General features: G+C 36.8%; 1 long non-coding RNA gene across 1 annotated transcript; it reads left to right on the top strand.

The window, feature by feature from the left end:
- The first annotated feature begins 2,103 nt into the window (after positions 1-2,103).
- On the top strand, positions 2,104-14,205 carry LOC120858907. The gene is made up of 3 exons (XR_005719967.1): positions 2,104-2,190; positions 9,771-9,775; positions 14,192-14,205. It is a non-coding gene; the product is annotated as an uncharacterized LOC120858907 (long non-coding RNA).
- Positions 14,206-23,412: the final 9,207 nt, after the last annotated feature.

Below are 23,412 nucleotides of genomic sequence, written 5' to 3'. Positions count from 1 at the left end.
GTTGATTCTCTGTTTACATTTGAATGCTCACTTATATCTGAGTGATCTCTAGGAAATTTCTAAGCTTCTATGACTGATAGTTTTCTCATCATAGAAATATAGGTTAAAACATATTCCCCTCATAGGAACATTATTAATATAAAGACTTCATGAAGTAATGAAGATCAACTAGTTTGCACTGATGCATAGAAGTTGTACAATTTAGCTATTATTAATGTGGTTTTGAGCTTCCAAGGTGGCATTAGTAGTAAAGAACACATCTGCCAATGCAAGAGATATAAGAACTGCTGGCTTGATCCCTGACTTCAGAAGATCCCTTGGAGGAGGGTATGCCAAGCCACTCCAGTATTCTTGCCTGTGGAATCTCATGGACAGAGGAGCCTGGAGGGCTACAGTCCATGGGATTGCAGAGACAAACCCAACTGAAGCGACTGAGCAAGCGCTCACCACTCACACAGGTATTTAGTAAAGATACTTTACTTTATATATGCTTTAGCAATATGGATGAAAGTGAAGGAAATCAATCCTTCAATCCTAAAGGAAATTAGTGCTGAATATTCACTGAAAGGACGGATGCTGAAGCTACATACTTTGGCCAGCTGATGGGAAGAACTGACTCATTGGAAAAGACACTGATGCTGTGAAAGATTGAAGGCAGGAGGAGAAAGGGACGACAGAGGATGAATTGGTTGGATGGCATCCCTGACTGGATGAACATGAATTTGAGAAAGCTCTGGGAGTTGGTGATGGACAGGGAAGCCTGGTGTGCTGCAGTCCATGAGGTCACAAAGAGACACAACTGAGTGACTGAATTGAACTGATGAAAGTGAAAATCACTCAGTCGTGTCCAGCTCTTTGTGACACCATGGACTATACAGTCCATAGAATTCTCTAGGCAAGAATATTCGAGTAGGTAGCCTTTCCCTTCTCCAGGGGATCTTCCCAACACAGGGACTGAACCCAGCTCTCTCACATTGCAGGCGGATTTTTTACCAACTGAGCCACCAAGAAAGCCCAGCAATATGTATGGCTGAGATCAAATTCATGAAAGTTACTCTAAGAAAGAGTGACCACAGAGTCAAAAACCTCTGCTGAACAAAGTACAAAGAAAATGAAAACAAAATCTCTCCTCATACAGAAATGATAGATATTGTACATTATTTCAGATGCATAGAATCATGGCATTGATATATATATGCCATTAAGAAGTACAAGAAGTATAAGGACACAATATTAATTAAATTATAATGCAAAGAAGCATGAAACTTTTGAAATTTTTCTGTAATTTTAAATGCTTGCTTCATTATTAGCATATATTTTCCAAAACTGAAAAAAAAAAAAAAAAAAAAACATTTAATTTTTGAATGATAAGTCTGCTTCCAAATAATCATTAACAGGAGTGAAAAAATAGGAAATTATTTTCTGTTTTATTAAGTGGGAAGAAAAATATCTTCTAATTGTAATATCAAAAACATGTATGATTTAAGTATCTGAACACTAAAGCTAATGAAAAGAAGAGACTTGATGTGATGCAGCTTAACATGTGAGTGTATCAGACTGAGTCCTCTCTGAAAGGCCCTCATGGGAAATTGTTGCTTTTTTTTGTATCTCCTGAGTCTTGCAGGGTCATTCTCTCTCAAACACATCTGCAAATTGCCAAGTTGGTCCTCTGCTGCCACATTCCTCCTGATCTTTAATAAATTTTGATAAATTAGAGACATTACCTGGTTCAATTTGACAATCAATGTTTAAGTTAGTAGTGTATGCATGATGAGAACACACTTTAACATATTTTAGAAGATTGCACAAAATTGCACACACGTTTATTGGACATTTTAGGAGTCATATATATGCCTTGCCTACATATAAAAACAGAAAAAAAAGTGTATTTATAAATGTAGTATTGTTGAGTATTACTACTGGAAAATCTACATAGATGACTTATTGAGGGAACACCCTATATAATTATGTTATCTATGAATAGTGACAGTTCTTTCTTTTCCAAATTACAAACATTTTATTTATTTTACTTGCCTAATTGCTCTGGTTGGGGCTTTCAATACTATGTTGAATAACAGTAGTGAGAGTGGGCATCCTTGTCTTTTTCCTAATTTTAGAGGAAGAGCTTTCAATGTTTTTATCATTGAGTTTGATGTTAGCTATGATTTTGTCATATATGATCCTTATTATGTTGAGGTATGCCCATTTTATCATAAATGTGCGTTAAATCTTGTCAAATGCTTTTTCTCTGAATCTACTGAGATGATCATATGATTTTTTTCTTTCATTTTGTTAATATGATATATCATGTCAAATGATTTGCAGATGTTGAACCATTCTTGCATCTTCGGAATAAATCCCACTTTAATATGGCATACAGTTCTTTTAATGTATTGTGTTTAGTTTGATAATATTTTGTTGAAGACTTTTACATCTATGTTCATCAGAGATCTTTGCTTTTTAAAATTTATTTTATTTTTAAGTTAAACTCATTTTAATTGGAGGATAATTGCTTTATAATATTGTGTTGGTTTCTGCCAAATATCAACATGAATTAGTCATAGATATACATATATTCCCTATAATTTGCTTTTTTAATGTTGTCTTTATCTGATTTTAGTATCAGGGTGAGTTGACCTTTGAAAATGAGTAGGGAAGTGTTTCTTTCTCTTCAGTTTTTTGCAAGAGTTTGAGAAGGATAGATATAAAATTCCCTTTGAATGTTTGGTAGAATTCATCGGTGAAGCAATCGATCCTGGACCTTTTTTTAATGAGGAGCTTTATGATTACTGTTTCAATCTCTGTATTGATGATCAGTCTATTCAGATTATCTTTTTCATGATTCAGTTTTGAGCCATTGTATGATTCTAGAAAATTTCCCCTTTTGTCTAAGTTATCAAATTTGTTGGTATTGAACTATTCATAATATCTCTTATAACCTTTTACATTTCTGTGGTATCTGTTATTTCCTTTTGTTCCATTCTGATTTTATTTCAGAGCCTTCTCTCTTTTTTTTTGCAGTGAGTCTAGCTAAAGACTTTTCTTAAAAAAAAATTCTATTAATTTATTTGGCTGGGTCAGGTCTTGGTTGAGACACAGATCTTCACTGTGGTATGCAGGTTTAACTGGCCTGCAGCATGTGAAATCTTGCAGCATGTCGACTGCAGCCTAGTGTACTGCAGTCCTGGGGTTGTAAAGAGTCGGACATGACTGAGTGACTGAACTGAACTGACTGACTAATGTGGAATCTTAGTTCCCCAACCAAGCATTGAAGTTACATTCCCTGCATTGGAAGACCAAGTCTTAACCACTGGACCAGAGGAAAATCTCAAGATTTTTCAGTTCTGTTCATTTTTTCAAAGAACTAGCTCTTAGTTTCACTGATTTTCCTATTGTGTTTTTAGTCTCTATTCCATTTCCTTCTGCTCTGATCTTTATTATTTCCTTTCTTCTACTGACTTCGGCTTCATTTATTTGTCTTTTTCTAGTAGAGACTCAGCTGCTATATCCAGAGTGCAAGCACCACCTTCACTGTTCCTCCAGTTCTGACTGCTTCATGTGTTCCAGTTCACCCACCTTTATAGCCACAGATGTGCTGAATTCTCCAGCATCCTTGTGTTGGCCAGAAGCATTTTTGCTGAGTTATGGATGTCTTATGTGTGGTAGCTTGAGGGGGAGAGATAAAAGGAGTGTCTCAGTCTGCCATGATGCTGACATTATTCTTACATTTTTTTCAGCAAACATAAATTCAGTTGGTGAGTGTTATTACTTACTGATCTTTAACACCTTCATTTTTGATACCAATATGAAAAGATTATTTTAAAAAACTAGACTGGCAGTAGTTCAGCTGTCATGATGCTCTATTTAAGAATAAATTTGTTATATAATGTTGTAGCGAGGAAAATTCCTAATTGGGCTGAATTTAAATGTATTATTGTCCAAGTGATTTATTGGTCATGAAAGTTCTGGTAGAAAAACTTCACAAACTTCAGAATTTTGAATAAAGTTTATGAGAAGAAAAAGCTAGAAAAAATTATTTTTAAATTTGCTTGTTCATATTATTTTTTAGATTTAAAGAAATGAGTATAACTAAACATAGTGATTTATTGAATGAGGTTATAATCCTTTATCTGCAAGGTCATGTAAATTTAGGACTACATTGTATGGCCATCGCATCTTCAGCCACATCTTTGATAAATCATTACTACATATAGGCACTTTTCTAGAAACCTCTCTCTCTGTTTCCTTTTTCTCTCTTTCTGTATGTGCGTGTATTTGTTGTTGTTCTTTTGCTCTTCACTTGGAAGTTATGTCTGACTCTGTGATTCCCACGGACTGCAGCACATCAGTCTCCCTGTCTTTCACTTGGTCCTGGAGTTTGCTCAGATTTATGTCCATTGAATTAGTGATGCTATCTAACCATCTCATCCTCTGCCTTCTCCTTTTGCCTTCAGTCTTTCCCAGCATCAGGGTCTGTTCCAATGAATCAACTCTTCACATCAGGTGACCAAAGTATTGGAGCTTCAGCATCAGCAATAGTCCTTCCAATGCATATTCAGGGTTGATTTCATTTAGGATTGACTGGTTTGATCTCCTTGCAGTCCAAGGGATGCTCAAGAGTCTTCTCCAGCACCACAATTTGAAAGCATCAATTTTTCGGTGCTCAGCCTTCTTTATATATGTATATATATGCACCTTTATATGTATATATAGAGAAAGAAATGGCAACCCACTCCAGTATCCTTGCCTGGAAAATCCCATGGACAGAGGAGCATAGTGGGCTACAGTCTATGGGGTCACAAAAGTCCAACATGGCTGAGCAAATAACACATATATGTGTGTGTGTGTATATCAGTTTAGCTCAGTTATGTCTGACTCTTTGCGACCCCATGAATCACATCATGCCAGGCCTCCCTGTCCATCTCCAACTCCCGGAGTTCACTCAGACTCACATCCATCGAGTCAGTGATGCCATCTAGCCATCTCATCCTATGTCGTCCCCTTCTCCTGCCCCCAATCCTTCCCAGCATTAGAGTCTTTTCTAATGAGTCAACTCTTTGCATGAGGTGGCCAAAGTACTGGAGTTTCAGCTTTAGCATCATTCCTTCCAAAGAACACCCAGGGCTGATCTCCTTCAGAATGGACTGGTTGGATCTCCTTGCAGTCCAAGGGAGTCTCAAGAGTCTTCTCCAACACCACAGTTCAAAAGCATCAATTCTTCATATATATATATAATGTAAAAGTTACATTTTATATAAATATATACTCACTCAATATTTCAAGGTTTTTATATAGGTTATATAATATTTTTAACAGAAGAATAAACTGAGCCTATAGAGACTAGTCAGAGTGTTCAAACCAATAGAGTAAATGGTGCCAGTGGGTTTAAGTTCAGCCAGTTTGACTCAGAATCTAGACTGTTATCACTAATAGTGGAAATGGTCAAAACAAATTCTAGCATTCTGCTTTTAAAGGTAGATTTTTTAAAAACCAAGATAACATAATCAAAGTAGTACCTTATTCCCAAGTATCACAATGACAAATGCTGGTTGCTACTAATGATGCATGTCCCAGCAAACACAGCCAAGTACTCTCTCCCTACAACTCAAAGGAGAAAACCATTCACCTCTTAGTGGACTATAAGATTTTGTCTCTAAGAGAAATGTTTGCTATTGATGGGGAGAGTGGATTTATTTTTCACAAGTGATTCATACTAGTGGGATATTGAACAGAAATCGACACACCTACTTCATTCTTTGTATGAGATTATAGACCCTAAGGAGACTATGAAAATATGTTCACTATATGCCAAAGAATCTCTAGAATTTTCAAAAACTAATGAAGGAATCAAGGGGAAAAAAATCTGTGGAGAGATTAAGACAGTTTTTAAGGCAAGATGGAGTGGTCCCCAGACTGATACTCTTGAGAGAGGCTGCAGTGAATTTGAAGGACCTAGAAGAGAAAAAGTCAAGTCAGATTCTAAGTGAAAATACACAGGAGATACCTCCTTGCTAAAGTTTGAGTCTTCTTTCATGCAGCCCAAGGAAAAGTTTGAATTTGCATGTAAATCTTTAGTTCTCTTGTATTGTGATAATGATGCTCTTTTAAGATTTTGTTGAGGCATTCTTTAGAATAACCTGTATCAACAAATATAAGACGGTGGCTGCCAGGCAAGTGAGACACTGCATCCCCTGTGAGTTTCAGCAAACTGTGTTAAGAAGGTGATGGCTCTTTTCAGTGCATTAGGACATGATATCAGTCAACTTCAAGTGAAAAATCCATTCCTTGGGAGGTATTAAAGAAGTCACAGACCTGAAAAGATAAGTAGAGCAATACGATACTCTGTGTGCTGCCTATATTCACCCAACATGTACCCAGCATAGATACAAGTTATCCCCATTTAAACAGGAAGACAGGAAACATGAGTGTTCAATCCCATTAGAAAAAAACAAAGCAGAAACAAAGTGTTCTTTTATATTATAGGTTTTCATTTGTGTGAAGCAGCTTGGGTAAATTAATTTTGCACAATCTGGCCATCTTCTATGCCCTCATCTAGCTCTGTGTTTCCAATAAGATGTAGTAATTTGCCTAGGATTGTCAGACCAGTAAAAATCAGACGTTATCATTTTATGCCCTCAATAACTCTTTATTATGGGATTATAGGTTAATTTATTATATTGAAGTGACTTCCCTTTTCAAATAAGTAATTCTAAAACATTTGTCATTTTCACACTAATTTAATAATTCACTTCAAGTATAAGTCAGTGATTGGAGGGAGTGATCAAGTGGAATATTACAGGCTGAGAAAAAAAAATGCACACACAATGAAAAGAAAAGGGGACTAACTCCCATCAAAATGCTTCTGAACAGAGGCTTCTATCTTTACTTTGCTAAACAAAGTTATTTTCCTGTTAACCTATGACATGTTATCTTATGGGTAAGGGTAACTTTTATGATGGAATTGGGAAGGAAGAAATTAGCAGCACACACCATTGCTCATCTTGTGTGTGTATTTTATGAGGAGATGAGGAAAGGAACACACAAGAAATAGAATAAAAATATATCCTGGCACTGATCTGCCAACACAATATGACGAAACAAATTGTGCTTACTTTATATTTGGGACAAGTATTTTAACCAGTGAAGTCATTAAAACCATGGAGGTTAACTGCTAAGTAATTGGCCCACCTTAACTCTAGTAATCTAGTTTGTCTTTCTGCTAAAAGTCTCTGCTTTCCCAGCAGACAAATTACAGTCCACACTACAGAGTTCATGTCCAGAGTTATCCCAGTTATCCTTGACTCAAAAATCAACCCTCCATCTATGACATAATTAAAAATTAAGTATCTCTTAATCGCAGCACTAACTAGCAAGATCTACACAGATATAATTACATGTTGAAATTGTCTAGGCTCTGCTAATTCTAATATTAAGATATTTCATTGGAATGTGGCAAAAAACAATGTGACATTTCTTCAATTCATTAATAAGCATGAGCTTCTTACCACTTTTTTCATGATGTATTAACATGTGACAGGGGTCAAGATTACATTAAATTATAGAATAAATTAGTATAGTTAACAGTGCCACTTGACAGCTTTGTGGGTAACTGCTGATCTTAAACTTGTACTGAACAAGTTCTAGTTTCCCCCTCTATTTAAGTGCTGTTTCCTCTTAATTTTTTTCACCAAAAAAAGTTGATCTTATGGAAAGTAGGTATAATATGCTGGCATTTAGGTTGTTTAGACTGTACTGCCTTTTGAGGCTATGGTAATGGTAACAGAAGGGAAAGATTCTGAATAGTGGCTTCACTAAATTCCTTAATTATGAATAAAGAGATAATTATTTAAAATACTAAGTCCCCTGCCCTCCAAAAGGTGGAACGAATTGAGAGAGTAGGATTGACATATATACCCTACCATGTGTAAAATAGATAGCTTATGGGGAGGTGCCATATAGCACAGGGAGTTCAGCTCAGTGCTCTGTGATGATCTGAAGTGGGATGAGGTGGGGAGAGGGAAGGCCACGAGAGTGGGGGTATATTTATATACACAGTTGATTCATGTTGTTGTACAGGAGAAACTAACACAACATTGTAAAGCAATTATAGAAAAAAAGAATACCGAATCTCTTTTTACTTTAAAGATGATCTCCTAAGTGTGTACGTAGAAGGGTAAATTTTACAGAGAATATTGGTGTTGTATGGCTGTTTGGTCCAATGTGCACTTTAGATTCTTAACAATATAAAAACAGATGTATGCCCAATGGTTGAAGTAAAATATTGAATGTACAATGCTAATGGTATTTAGAAAGAGCTTCCTAACGTTGTTAGTATAGATTAAGACTCAAATCGAAATTTAAAATAATAGCATAATTGTATGCTACTCTGGAGAAACATGTATTTGTGTGTGTATATCTATATAGCTCTGTTTATAAGTATATGTGCATATATAGATATATTAAAATAGCTATAACTGCTTTAAAGTATATTAGAGGATTACCACAAAGCTCTGGATTTTCTTTGTTGTTTATATTGAACATCTGACTGTACTATTTTTCGTTGCTGTCATTAACTGAGCACAGCTTTTGACCTTAAAAGGGTAGCATTTACATAGGAAAGCTCATCTTACCAGGATGCATAACGATATTCCCCTAAAGGAATAATACATATTGCAAATTACTACAGAAAGGTCATTATTGTATTAAGTTAAATACTGTTTTTTTATATATATAAATCAGATAGGTATTAGTTTCTGAATGAGAAAACTTTAAAATTATATTTTTCTAGCCTTTCCTAATCTACATAAACTGCTTTAGAGTCCATTAAAAATTGTAAGTTCTATTTGCTAGAGTTTAAAAAGTTTGCATGTTTTTTAGGTCTATGTGTGTAGTATAAGGCATTCAACATGAACCCAGTGAGTTATGAGCAAAGAATTACAGAATCTTTTTGGAAAATCTGACAAATTTGGAAATCTTTCTTTCTTAAGGTATTATTATTATCAAATATCACTGCTATATTTTTAACAGCAATGAGAGATAAGCCTCACTAATCAGAGTTAAGTAGAAGCAAAATAAGAAAATATGAGCATATGTGATTTTGTCTAATATTTTTTTCTAACTTCTAATAAATATTCTGTAAGTATTGCACGAAGCCTTTCATCTACAGTTGGGTTTATCATCGTTTATTTAGTTAGTTTCATGATTTTGTATATTACCAATGTAAGAATAGAGAAAATTTAACCTCCCAATTTAAATATGTGTATATTTGATAGACCTTTCAATAGTAATGCACTCAAAAATTTTATAGTTGAATAAAAAAATTTCCAAATCACATAAAAGCATAGAATATTATGCTTTAAAAAAAAAGGCATTAAAAAAATTGATACTGGTAAAATACCTTGGAAAAGGCATTGTAAGATTCAGTTATTTTCCATTATTAAACTGATGAAAAGCACAGACCAATTATCAGTGTTTATTTAAAATAAATATATAGTAAATTTAAATGTGAACTTCATTGATTCATTCATTCAACAAATATTCATTAAGCACTTTCTATGTCTGAAATGCTAAGTTAGAGGTTGGGAATGAGTGATACATTCCTCAGAACACTCACAAACAAGTGGAGGAGTCAAATGTAAAGGCATGTTATGTTGAAACATATGTTGTGTCTTAATATGTACATACACCCGGTATAAACCCATTGTAGAGAGTCTTACAATAATTTTCAGTGACTCTTGGACTACAATGAATCAACTGTCAATACTGACAAGATTGAGTTTTGTGTTTTTAACTTTAGCTTATAACAAAAACAATAACTGAAAATAAGACAAAATCACCAGTAAACTTCTAGTTGCCATCTTGAAGGCGCCATCTAAGATTTAGACAACAGCTTGTATTTTGGATGTTCCCTAGTGGCTCAGACAGTAAAAATGTCTGCCTGCAATGCGGGAGACCCGGGTGTGATCTCTGGGTTGGGAAGATACCCTGGAGAAGGAAATGGAAACCCACTCCAGTACTCTTGCCTGGAAAATTCTATGGACAGAGGACCCTGGTAGGCTACAGTCCATGGAGTTGCAAAGAGTCAGACATGACCGAGCAACTTCACCTGTAGTTTTGATTCTAAACATTAAGTGACTTCTTTGAGTGAAATGGTGAGATATTTGAGGAGTTTTAGGTAATTATTATGTAACATAGAGTGACTTAGAGAAAGAAAGTCATTCTCCGGGCATCTTTGAGAAAAGCAATGAATTTGGGAAGTTTTAATTTCATTTATTAACTGCACAAGTTAAGAAGCTGAGAATTTCTCTGTATCCCTTCCATAGACACCACACACATAATCCCTCTTAATCTCTGTCTCTTTTCTTCTGCCTTGTGTAATGTTTATAGTTTATAGTTATTTTGCATTGTCTTCAAATAACCAATATAAATAATTGGATTGGATTTTAAATAAAAGCTTTAAGACCATAATAATTTTAAGAAAAATAAAATTACATTCCACAAAAGAAGAAATGAATTCAAGTTAGTAAGACTAAGAATCTACCCAGGTAAGCAAATGAGCTCCTTTCTGCTCAATTCTCATAGCCATTGCCTATTATGTTCATTACATTTGATTTGCAGCCAGAGATCTGAAATATCTTTAATCAATAGACATTTTACTAGACATAAACACATCTCAATACTACTTGTTGACTTTTTGCATAAGTATTTAAAGTGTACAGTGCTGAAATTCACTTTTATTTTCTCATGACATAGCAATGTCTATCTTGTACAGCTTTCTAGAAAGTATTTCCTGTTATAGAAGTAATATTATTTATGTCTCTGACTGATCTACATCACTGAGTTTTGACTTTTGTGATTTTCCAGATCTGTGACTCTTTCTGTACCAGTATGTTTATGGGCTCCCTATATATCTGTTTCAGCTATGACCTACATGAGCAAAACAAAAAACTTTTTGGTGTATCTGCATGTGGTACTTATGCACAACATAGGCATATAAAAGTAGCTACTCACAAACATCAAAAAGTCAATATAAATGTAGTGCTTTGACTTGCAGGCTCAGCTTCTCATTTAGACATTAGCAGAGAGATGGCTACTCTTAAACATCAGATGAGGCAGGTCGATTCAAGTGTGTCAAAAGTCACCTTGCCAGATGTGCTCAGCCAGCGAAGATGGGTAGTTACAGATTCCACTAGGTGTCTTCAATTTATTATTCACCTCATTATATGCTGTTATTCACCTCAATATTATGCGGTCACCTAAACACTGTACTTAGAACTTACCTCAAACAGCTTTAAGTCCATATGACAAAATAATTCTAGTAGATACCATTATAAAGAAATTTGGTTTTGGTCATCATTTTAAATGGAAAGGAATATGGAATAAAATGTATGTTTGTGGGGCTTCCCTGGTGGCTCAGATGGTAAAGAATCAGCCTGCAATGCAGGAGACTCTGGTTCGAACCCTGGGTCAGGAAGATCCCTTGGAGAAGGGAAAGGTAACCCTCTCCAGTATTCTTGCCTGAGAAATTCCATGGACAGAGGAGCCTGGCGGGCTACAGTCCATGAGGTTGTAAGAGTTCAACAAGACTGAGGGACTAACAACACACTTTTCACTTCATATATATATACATATATACAGATACATACACATATATTTCATACTATAGATAAATTAATATATATCCATATATATAATATTCAGATATGTATTAATATATTATAAATATAATATATACACACGCATACCCAGAAAGAAAATGAGAGGAGAGAGAGGGGAGGAAAATGGGCAAGTGTAAGGAGACATAGATCATTCTAAGAAGTTCCAAGAGCAACAAACAAATGCAAAACAATTTCACCTGTTCTCTCAACTCTGTTTCTTCTCTAATCTCCCACTCTCCCTCCAAAAAGGTGAATAAAACACTGACTTAAGTGAATAGAAGACTGACGGTATTAGAAGTCTGGGTAAAATCAATTATTTTCCACTGTCACTGAGAGCCAGAGACATTGTATAGGTCAGGAAAATATAGTGCAAATAGAATAAAGACTAAAAGGGAAAAAGTACACAGTATTCAACTCTGGCTTAGATGCTTAAAGCATTCCTTCTCTTCTATGTGCAAACTCATGAGAGTGTCCATTTGTATGAGGTCTTTAGCAGTGTTATTAGTGCACTATGGACATGAACGCAAAGGGAAAGATCCAATGTTCAAATTATGTTATTGATTGTGCATTTATAATCAGATGCTGTTGAGCTCTGATACCAAATATGTCATATTAATCTCTGTTTAATGCCTTTCTTTCTTATTTTAAATGTTATGTACACACGTCTTCACTTCAATTCACCCTAATAAGCAAAGTTATACTTGTTTTCTGGGAAAAAAAAAAATTGACACATCTGGTGCAAAATTGCATTTTTTGAAAGCACTGTATGTTAACCTGCTAAAAATTTTGTATTTTTTTATCTCCACTATTGGTGCAGAAATTCCTATTAAAAATGAATCATTCTCAGAAGAAAATATTAAACTGGTATGTTTTAAATTGCATGAGAAAATTCTGTAGTTGTCTTTTGTCTTAAAAATGACCACGCTACCATCCATCCTAAGAGGTAGCATAGAAAAATGGCACTAAATTTAGTGAGTTAGCATTTATATTGCACAGTACAAGTATTACCTGTAACATGTGTAATACATATATATGTAATAAAATGACACTACCTGTAAACTATTCATATGCATATCAAATTACAAAATATCATGTTTTAGATGATATCTGTATGACTTCAGTTTGTGAAGAAGGCAGCATTTTTGCATGATCTCCTCCTTGACTCCCAGAATTACCTGTGGGTATGTCTTTGCTGCGGTCATCCTTGGTCCACTCATGTCAGTGATACAGGTTTCAACATTAGCACTGGCAAGTGTATGTGGAACTGTGACAAACTTGAAACATTTATCTGGAACCAACCTAAAGATACAATAAAACATTCTAAAGAAATATTTAAATGTACAAAGAAAATTACTGTGCACTATATGAGTATATAATATAATACTTTAGTAACATATTTTGTCCTCCAAGGACAATATTTTGTTTGATTCTGTACTATCGAAGGTAGAAATTCACTTGTCATATATTTCAGAAGGTCTTCCCTGATAACTCAGTTGGTAAAGAATCTGCCCGCAATGCAGGAGACTCCAGTTTGAAGTAGATTCCTTTCAGAATGGATTGGATTGGGTGGATTATTTCTGCTAAAAAAACACATTTTTATACTTTTTAGTCTATAATTTTTCAGAGAAAATACAAAAGAAGTCACCTTTAGATCAACCTGAAGCAACATAGTCAGAATATCTTCATTTTTTCCCCCCCCGGATATCATAGTTGTGAATTTGCCTACTTGTTGAAATGTATTTGTAAAGCCAAGTTCAGTGTTAATCAGGGCAGTCATCCACCAACATATGCAGATCACTGAGAAATTAACAGCAAATGAAGAGCTGTGAAAAATTTACCTTGCTGATTGCAGGTTCCAAGCTGAGGTCAAAAGTAACATTCTGCCTTTTTTGTTTCAGCTTAGCTAGCTCTCATACTGTAAACAAGTATCCCTTTTGCAGTTTATTTAGTGTCACGTTTTTCATTTTTCACATTTTTATTGTTATCTTTTGTGTGTGTGAATTAGCTATTTTTAAATGACTCCAAATATCAAGTGCTACCTGGTGCTCTGAAATGCAAGAAGGCTGTGATGTGACTTAGCACAGAAAATACTTATGTTAGATAAACTTCACTCAGACATGAGTTATAGTTGCTGTTGGCCATGAGTTAAATGTTAAATAATAGTATATATTAAGTGAAGTTTCTCTAAAGAAAAGTCATGTAAAACAAGTTTACATACGATCAACTGATAATACTATGGCCAGAGGCTCTCAGGAACTTAACCTTCTATCTCTTCTAGAAGTGATGGTTCAGTATTTGCTAATTCAGTGCTTGTGGCAGCTGGGTTTCCCCAGTGGTTCAATGGTAAAGAATCCACCTGCAATGCAGGAGACACAGATGATGTGAGTTTGATCCCTGGGTGGGGAAGATCCTTGGGAGGGAAATGGTAACCCACTCCAGTATTCTTGCCTGGAAAATCCCAGGGACGGAGAAGCCTGACAGTTCAAGGGGTCATAAAATATCAGACACGACTGAGCATGTACACATTATTATAGAATATAACTACCAAGCATAATGAGAATTGACTTTAATTTATATTCTATTCTTTTTACTAAATTGATGGGGACACAGTAATATTTTTCACCAAACCCAGAGCATCTATTCTAAAGCCAAGTTATCCCTAAACTCTAAAATATCATGGTGGCATAGATCAAAAATACTGTTTAGGTAATGATGTGGTAACAATATAAACATTTATATAGTTATCTACATATGGCAATTATATTTACCTAATAGTTCAACAAATATTTTTCAAACACTGATAAGTGACATTTTATTAAACACCAATTAAGCCAAAAGAGAAATGATCTTATCCTCAGAAATCTTGGGTGTATACTTCATGTGAAATAAGTTGTAGGCATTAATCAAATAATCACATACATACATGTACAGTTTCTACTGAATCAGATGTTAAAAGATAGATGCACAAAATAGTATAAAGTGATAAAAGAGAAGTTGGAGAGGTCGTTCTTGAAGAAGTGGCCTGGACTGAAGTAGGAAAAGAAGAGTCAGATTTGGAGATAACTGAAGGCAAAGAAGTACAGGCTGGAGTGTTCATAATACATAAAAGGTTGACAGAAGAATACTGTGGCTGGAATTAAGACTGTATGTGAGACAGCAAAAGAGACACAGATGTATAAAACAGTCTTTTAGACTCTGTGGGAGAGGGAGAGGGTGGGATGATTTGGGAGAATGGCATTGAAACATGTATACTATCATGTAAGAAAAGAATCGCCAGTCTAAGTTCGATGCAGGATACAGGATGCTTGGGGCTGGTGCATTGGGGTGACCCAGAGGGATGGTGTGGAGGGGGAGGTAGAGGAGGGGTGGTTCAGGATTGGGAACATGTATATATCCGTGGTGGATTCATTTTGATGTATGGCTAAATCAATACAGTAATGTAAAGTAAAATAAAGTAAAATTTTTTTAAAAAAATAACACAAAAGACTGCATGGAGAAGGACTGGGCATATACCCAGAGGAAACCATAACTTAAAGAGGCACACGCACTTCAGTGTCCACGGCCGCATTATTTACAATACCAGTACAGGTAGATAGCAAATGTAGGGATGCCAATGACCGCAAGGTGAGGTGGGATGGTCTGGGCGATTCAGTTCAGTTCAGTTCAGTCGCACAGTCGTGTCTGACTCTTTGTGACCCCATGAATCGCAGCATGCCAGGCCTCCCTGTCCATCACCAACTCCTGGAGTTCACTCAAACTCACATCCATCGAGTCAGTGATGCCACCAGCCATCTCATCCTCTGTTGTCCCCTTCTCCTCCTGCCCCCAATCCCTCCCAGCATCAGAGTCTTTTCCAATGAGTCAACTCTTCGCATGAGGTGGCCAAAGTACTGGAGTTTCAGCTTTAGCATCATTCCTTCCAAAGAAATCCCAGGGCTGATCTCCTTTAGAATGGACTGGTGGGATCTCCTTGCAGTCCAAGGGACCCTCAAGAGTCTTCTCCAACACCACAGTTCAAAAGCATCAAGTTTTTGGCACTCAGCCTTCTTCACAGTCCAAATCTCACATCCATACATGACCACAGGAAAAACCATAGCCTTGACTAGACAGACCTTAGTCAGCAAAGTAATGTCTCTGCTTTTGAATATGCTATCTAGGTTGGTCATAACTTTTCTTCCAAAGAGTAAGCGTCTTTTAATTTCATGGATGCAGTCACCATCTGCAGTGATTTTGGAGCCCCCCCCCAAAAATAAAGTCTGACACTGTTTCCACTGTTTCCCCATCTATTTGCCATGAAGTGATGGGAGCAGATGCCATGATCTTCATTTTCTGAATGGTGAGCTTTGAGCCAACTTTTTCACTCTCCTCTTTCACTTTCATCAAGAGGCTCTTTAGTTCTTCACTTTCTGCCATAAGGGTGGTGTCATCTGCATATCTGAGGTTATTGATATTTCTCCCAGCAATCTTGATCCCAGCTTGTGCTTCCTCTAGCCCAGCATTTCTCATGATGTACTGTGCATATAAGTTAAATAAGCAGGGTGACAATATACACCCTTGATAACCTCCTTTTCCTATTTGTAACCAATCTGTTGTTCCATGTCCAGTTCTAACTGTTATTCCCTGACCTGCATATAGGTTTCTCAAGAGGCAGGTCAGGTGGTCTGGTATTCCCATCTCTTTCAGAATTTTCCACAGTTTCTTGTGATCCACACAGTCAAAGGCTTTGGCATAGTCAATAAAGCAGAAATAGATGTTTTTCTGAACTCTCTAGCCTTTTGATGACCCATCGGATGTTGGCAGTTTGATCTCTGGTTCCTCTGCCTTTTCTTTCCTTCTTTTTGTTTGTTTGTTTGTTTGTTTTAAATGTAAATTTATTTATTTTAATTGGAGGTTAATTATTTTACAATATTATATTGGTTTTGCCATACATGAACATGAATCCACCAGAGGTATACACGTGTTCCCCATCCTGAACCCCCCTCCCTCCTCCTTCACCATACCATCCCTCTGGATCATCCCAGTGCACCAGCCCCAAGCATCCAGTAGCATGCATTGAATCTGGACTGGTGATTCATTTCATATATGATATTATACATGTTTCAATGCCATTCTCCCAAATCCTCTGACTTTTGTAAATCTACCTTGAACAGCTGGGTGTTCATGGTTCACCTATTGCTGAAGCCTGGTTTGGAGAATTTTAAGCATTACTTTACTAGTGTGTGAGATGAGTGCAATTGTGTGGTAGTTTGAGCATTCTTTGGCATTGCCTTTCTTTGGGACTGGAATGAAAACTGACCTTTTCCAGTCCTGTGGCCACTGCTGAGTTTTCCAAATTTGCTGGCATATTGAGTGCAGCACTTTCACAGCATCATCTTTCAAGATTTGAAATAGCTCAACTGCAATTCCATCACCTCCACTAGCTTTGTTCATAGTGAGGCTTCCTAAGGCCCACTTGACTTCACATTCCAGGATGTCTGGCTCTAGGTGAGTGATCACACCATTGTGATTATCCAGGTTGTGAAGATCTTTTTTGTACAGTTCTGTGTATTCTTGCCACCTCTTCTTGATATCTTCTGTTTCTGTTAGGTCCCTACCATTTCTGTCCTTTATTGAGCCCATCTTTGCATGAAATGTTCCCTTGGTATCTCTAATTTTCTTGAGATCTCTAGTCTTTCCCATTCTATTGTTTTCCTCTATTTCTTTGCACTGATTGCTGAAGAAGGCTTTCTTATCTCTCCTTGCTATTCTTTGGAACTCTGTATGCAAATGCTTATATTTTCCTTTTCTCCTTTGCTTTTTGCTTCCCTTCTTTTCATGTATGTATATGTGTGGTTAATTCAATTTGTTGCAGAAAGTAACACAATTTTATGAAGCATCTTTATTCCAATTTAAAAAACAAGACAACATGGAGGAGCATGACATGTGAGGGATCTATGGAAGTGCAGAGAAGGTTGCACTTGCAAAGGTCTTTAAACCATTTTGCATGTATTTCACAAGATGGTAACACTTTGAAGGTTGAAAGTGGAAGAAGAGAATGATTAGATTTGTGTTTTGGAAATCTTGTTTACATCACAAGATGAGGAATGGATTGGATAATGGCCAGTGTGAATATAGGTCAATCTGCTTACAGGCTCAAACAGTGGTTCAGAGAAGAAAGGATCAGTGCTTGAATAGGGTTGAGTGCCAGTGGAGATGAAAAGTGAAAGACTTGAGTTGTTCAAATATATGATGATAGCAGCTGCTCTGTGAAGCAATTATCACAATTTTTTATTTAAAGAAATCGAGTCTACAGAGGTGAAATGATCATTCTGTGTTTCCAGAATCAATAAGACCAAGAGTATGGATTATAGCTCAGCTTGTGACTCTGTCATTAGAAGGGCTCCAAATTCATGAGGGAGGATTCCTAAATTAGAAAGCAAACAAGAGAGCATAATTCTAATCTCACCCTGTCCTACCCTTACTCCCAACTTAGAAAGAGCTTACTAATCAGGATGTGGGAATCAATTAATCAAGACATTTCAAGACTCAAGGTCTAAATAGCACCAGTGAACTTTGCCTGGCTGGGAAAGTTAGCTGTTAAGCCTGTATTTTTATTTTGTTTTACTGTATTTTGTTTTTGACTGGCTCTGAAAAAACATGCCACTGAAAACAAGCAGGACCTTGCCATGCCACCTGCCTCTTTTATTTATTTATTTGGCTGCACTGGGTTTTCTTTGCTGCATGCCAGCTTCCTCTAGTTGTGACAAGTGGTGACAACTCTAGTTGCAGTGTGTACGTTTCTCATTGTGATGGCTCCTCTTGTTGCAAGGCATGAGCTCTAGGGTACTTAGATTTTAGGAGTTGCAGCTCACAAGCTTAGTTGCCTCACAGCATGTGGGATCTTCCCACACCAGGGACTGAACCAGTATCCCCTGCTTTGGGGATTCATAACCACTGGATCATCAAGGAAGTCCTCCTCTGCCTCTTGCTTGTAGGAAAGTTTTAGAGTCCTAGGTCTTCCCTGAGTTCCAAAGATCAAATTTAATCAGAGAAGTGAAAATGAAGAAACAAGAGAAAACAGTCAAACATGACATAATAATAATAGCTTAGCTATTAAACAAAGCCAAAGGCATTAATTCCTTCCCAAAGGCTATGGATAATATCTTCAATCATAATCTTGAGTTATTTTACAGATACTAAAACCCCCTCCAGGTAGAAGAAGTTAACTGCATGATGATTATAAGCAGGTAGACCAGAGACCAGTTGGAACCAGAAGACTAATGATGTTAACTTCCTGTTACCTCACCACCAACAAATTCAGGGTGCTGACCAGGCACCCTGACCCTCTCCCTCACTCTGTCTTTAAAAACTTTTCCCTGAAATCAGGAAGTTTGGGCTTTCTGAGCATTAGCCCCCACATACCCCTTGTTTGGTGCTTTTGCCTTCAGAGTAACCCAGGCTCAGTAGATTGGCTTCACTGTCCATGGGCAAATATACCCAAGTTTGGTTCTATAACAACACCAGGAACAGGAGGTTGAAGACAGAGTATCGTAGGATCAGGAAAAGTGCATGAAGAGAAAAAAAGAGGTTTTTCAGCTCAAGTGAATATGAAATTTTAGGGAAAAAGTGGAATTTTAAGTTTAGAATATTGGGGAGGGACATATACTTTTATTTAAATTTTCCCTTTATTTCTATTTTGAAATATTTTTAGACTTCCATTAAAGTTGAAAGGAAAATACAGAAAATTCCCACATATTCACTTAGCTTCATCTAGTGTCAGTATCTTGCATTATCATCATAATGGTAATATCTTGAATTATTATTTATTTTTATTTTTTTATATCTTGAATTATTAAAGCTAAGAAATTAACATCAGGACAATACTATAACTAAAGTGCAGACATTATTCAAATTGTCCAACTTTTACACTAATTTCAAGGATTTGATCCAAGATACCATATTATATTAACTGTGATATCTCCTTAGTGTTCTGTGACATAAACTCAAGAAAGAACTTGTTTTTCATATCCTTTATGCTTTTAAAAAGCACTGATTAGGTATTTTCACAGAATGCCCCTTGACGTGGGTTTGTTTGCTATTTTTCACAATTAGAATGAGATTGTGGATTTGGGGGAAGAATACTACAGAAATATTACTTCTTTCTTGTTACCTGAAATTTGGGTGTATGATAGCAATATGTCTCATTACTGACTTTCCAGGTAGCACTCTCGGTAAAGAATCCACCTGCCAGTGGAAGAGACTCAAGAGATTCAGGGTCTGTTCCTGGGATGGAAAGATCCCATGCAGTAGGAAATGGCACCCCACTCCAGTATTCTTACCTGGAAAATTCAATGCTCACAGGAGCCTGGTGGGCTACAGTCTATGGGGCTGCGAAGAGTCGGACATGACTGAGTGACCGAACACACACACTGGTGAAATTACTGTATAAAATGGTGTCTGTCAGTTTTCTCTGCTATAAAGTCATTCTTTTTTCCCTTTCCATACTCTATTCATTGACTCCTAAGTCCAGTTCACACTCAAGTAAAGGGGAATTAAAAATCACCTCTTGAAAAACATAATATATGTATAAGAACATAAGGACTTAATGGTAAAATCACCCAAATAACTATATTTTGGGAGAGAAATACTTTGTGTGCTGTGCTTAGTTGCTCAGTCATGTATGACTCTTTGTAACCCCGAACTGTAGCCCATCAGGCTCCTCTGTCCATGGAAATTCTTCAGGTGAGAATATCAGATTGGGTTACCATGCTCTCCTCCATGGGATCTTCCCAACTTAGAGATTGAATCCAGGTGTCCCACACTGTAGGAGGATTCTTGACCATCTGAGCCACCAGGGAACCCCAAGAATACAGGAGTAGGTAGTCTATCCCTTCTCCAGGGGGTCTTTCCAATCCAGGAATTGAACTGGAGTCTCCTGCATTGCAGGTGGGTTCTTTAACAGCTGAGTTACCAGGGAAGCCTTAGAAATATTTTGGGATTTTACAAATATCCTGTTTCTTCTTAAACTTTCACCTACTAATGTTAATATTCATTATTGAGTCTCACCTGCAGCAATTATTTCTGTATTATTCTAAACTGATTTTTAATTTCCTAGTCTGTCTGTATTTATCCATTGTAATTCTGTAAGGAAAATCTTTTGTTGGAAGATTTTTTTTTTGTTGTGTGCTTTTCTGTGTAAAAATTGAATTAAGATGTGTTATAAAAACATTCAACTTGTTAGTTTCTGAGTTTTACTAACTGGAATCAATATATCCACATCTTCCCCTATTGAAATTAAGGTTTGACAAGCAAAGTCCTAGTATGTAAAGCATGATCTCCAAACTAAAACAGTCCAGAACTTTGAGTGGAGATTAATATTCACTGGAAGCACTGATACTGAAGCTGAAGTTCCAATACTTTGGACACCTGATGTGAAGAGGTGACTCATTGGAAAAGACCCTGATGCTGGGAAAGACTGAGGGCAGGTGGAGAAGGGGTGACAGAGGATGAGATGGTGAATGGTATCACTGATTTGATGGACATGAGTTTGAGCAAACTCTGGCAGATAGTGTAGTACAGGGAATCCTGGCATGCTGCAGTCTATAGGGTCGCAGAGACAGACACAACTGAGTGACTAAAGAAAAATCTTCTAATGTGCTTTCATCAGGAGAGTTGGGCAAAAATAGTATCTATAGGATGGATGGCAGGTCCTCAGCTGCCGTTTTCTCAGCATGGTGTAGTCATCTTACTAATGTCGGCTGAATGGCCCAAGATGTTGTCTTCCTTACATTTGTTACCATTGCATCACGCAAGGTCATTATGTGCCCAGTCATACACTTGCCAAAAGAAACTGAAGTGACATTAATTCATGAAGCAATTAACCAAGGCAAAAAAAAAAAAGAAAGAAAGAACCTAGTGTTTTCTACAACAAATTTTAGTAGATTTTAGCTGGTTAATACAGGTGATAGAATTCTCAAGGGCAACAGAAAGAGTAAATGCCAAGCCCAAGAGGAAGAAAAAGTGGGATTGAATAAAAGTGGGTTGTTAGTAAACAAATATACAGAAACATCAAATCACAACCACACATTGATGAATACATACAATTTTCTACTTTCATTTTTTAAAAAGTGTTTCTCTCCACATAGTCTGAGTGAGTTTCAAAATAACTTTGTTGGAAGAGCTGTTGTTTTCTATGTAGGTGATGTCGTAAGGTGAACATTTTTATTCATCAGGATTCTAGAAGGGCTGCTCCTTAGAGGAGTGGGGTTGGGGGGAGGAATCTGCGAAAGATTGAGAAGGTCCCTGTGCAGTGTGTCTAGGCATTTATCATGGGGTAGCACATTAATACCTCTACTCAGGAGTGAAAAAAAAAACAAAAAAAAACAGTGCAGTGTGGGAGGCAGGGGAGGAAGACTACGAAGATGGAGAGACATAAAGAAGAAGAGAAATCGAAGAACAGTTACAAGATTTCCTATTTGGCACACTGCAAAGCTCTGTCTGTTCCTTCAAGGTACACCAATATAAAGCTTTACATTACTCTTTGAGACATTTGAAATTGGACTGGTGTTTCTTTGACTGTAACTTTGTTTTAAAGAAAAATAACAAGCAATCCCACTTTATGTGAGCCATACTAAGATGAGTTTTCCCAAGGACCTCATATGCTCCCCAAAAGCTGACAATAAAATAGTCCTATTTTATGTATCCACAGTCATCTTCCTCTACTTCTCAGTATGTCTCACCTACCCCAATACACCAGTTTCTTGGGGATTCTTCTACACATACCATTTTCTTGTTTGAGATACTTTCTTCCGGTTTTCTGATAATTCAAGTTTTGAAAATTCCTCAGAGAAGCGATAAGCATCATGTGAGAAGACAATTTTTCTTATTTTTATATTCCCTTGCAAAGGCTAAAAAAAGCCATGCTACAGAATAGTCACAATAACTATCCTACTTTGCTTTCCTCTTGAGGATGGTCTTTTTACTTTTATTTTGTCAACTAATTTAACTGGAGGATAATTACTTTACAATATTGTGGTGGTTTTTGCCATACATCAACATGAATCAGCCACAGGTGCACAGGTGTCCCCCCACCCTGAACACCCCTTCCACCTCCCTCCCCACCTCATCCCTCTGGGTTATCCCAGAGCACTGGCTTTGAGTGTCATGCTTCACGCATCGAACTTGCATTGGCCATCTCTTTTACATATGGTAATATACATGTTCCAATACTATTCTCTCAAATCATCCCATCCTTGCCTTCTCCCACAGAGTCCAAAAGTCTGTTCTTTACATCTGTGTCTCTTGTTGCCTTGCTTGGAGGATTGTCATTACCATCTTTCTGAATCCCAAAGTAGTAGTGAAGTTGCTCAGTCGTGTCTGACTCTTTGAGACCCCATGGACTGTAGCCTACCAAGCTTCTCTGTCCATGGGATTTTCCAGGCAATAGTACTGGAGTGGATTGCCATTTCCTTCTCCAAGGGATCTTCCTGACCCAGGGATCGAACCCAGGTCTCCTGCATTGTAGACAGATGCTTTACCGTCATCTATGCATTAATATACTATATTTTTGTTTCTCTTTATGACTTACTTCACTCTATATAATAGGCTCCAGTTTCATCCACCCCATTAGAACTGACTCAAATGCACTTTTTTATAGCTGAGTAACATTCCATTGTCTATATGTACCACAACTTCCTGATCCACTCATCTGCCGATGGACATCTAGGTTGCTTCCATGTCCTAGCTGTTGTAAACAGTGCTGCAGTGAACATTGGGG

The sequence above is a fragment of the Oryx dammah genome, unplaced genomic scaffold (assembly GCF_014754425.2).
Source record: "Oryx dammah isolate SB20612 unplaced genomic scaffold, SCBI_Odam_1.1 HiC_scaffold_29, whole genome shotgun sequence".
In the NCBI taxonomy this organism is placed as follows: Eukaryota; Metazoa; Chordata; class Mammalia; order Artiodactyla; family Bovidae; genus Oryx; species Oryx dammah.
This window is presented reverse-complemented; position numbering and strand designations above follow the sequence as displayed.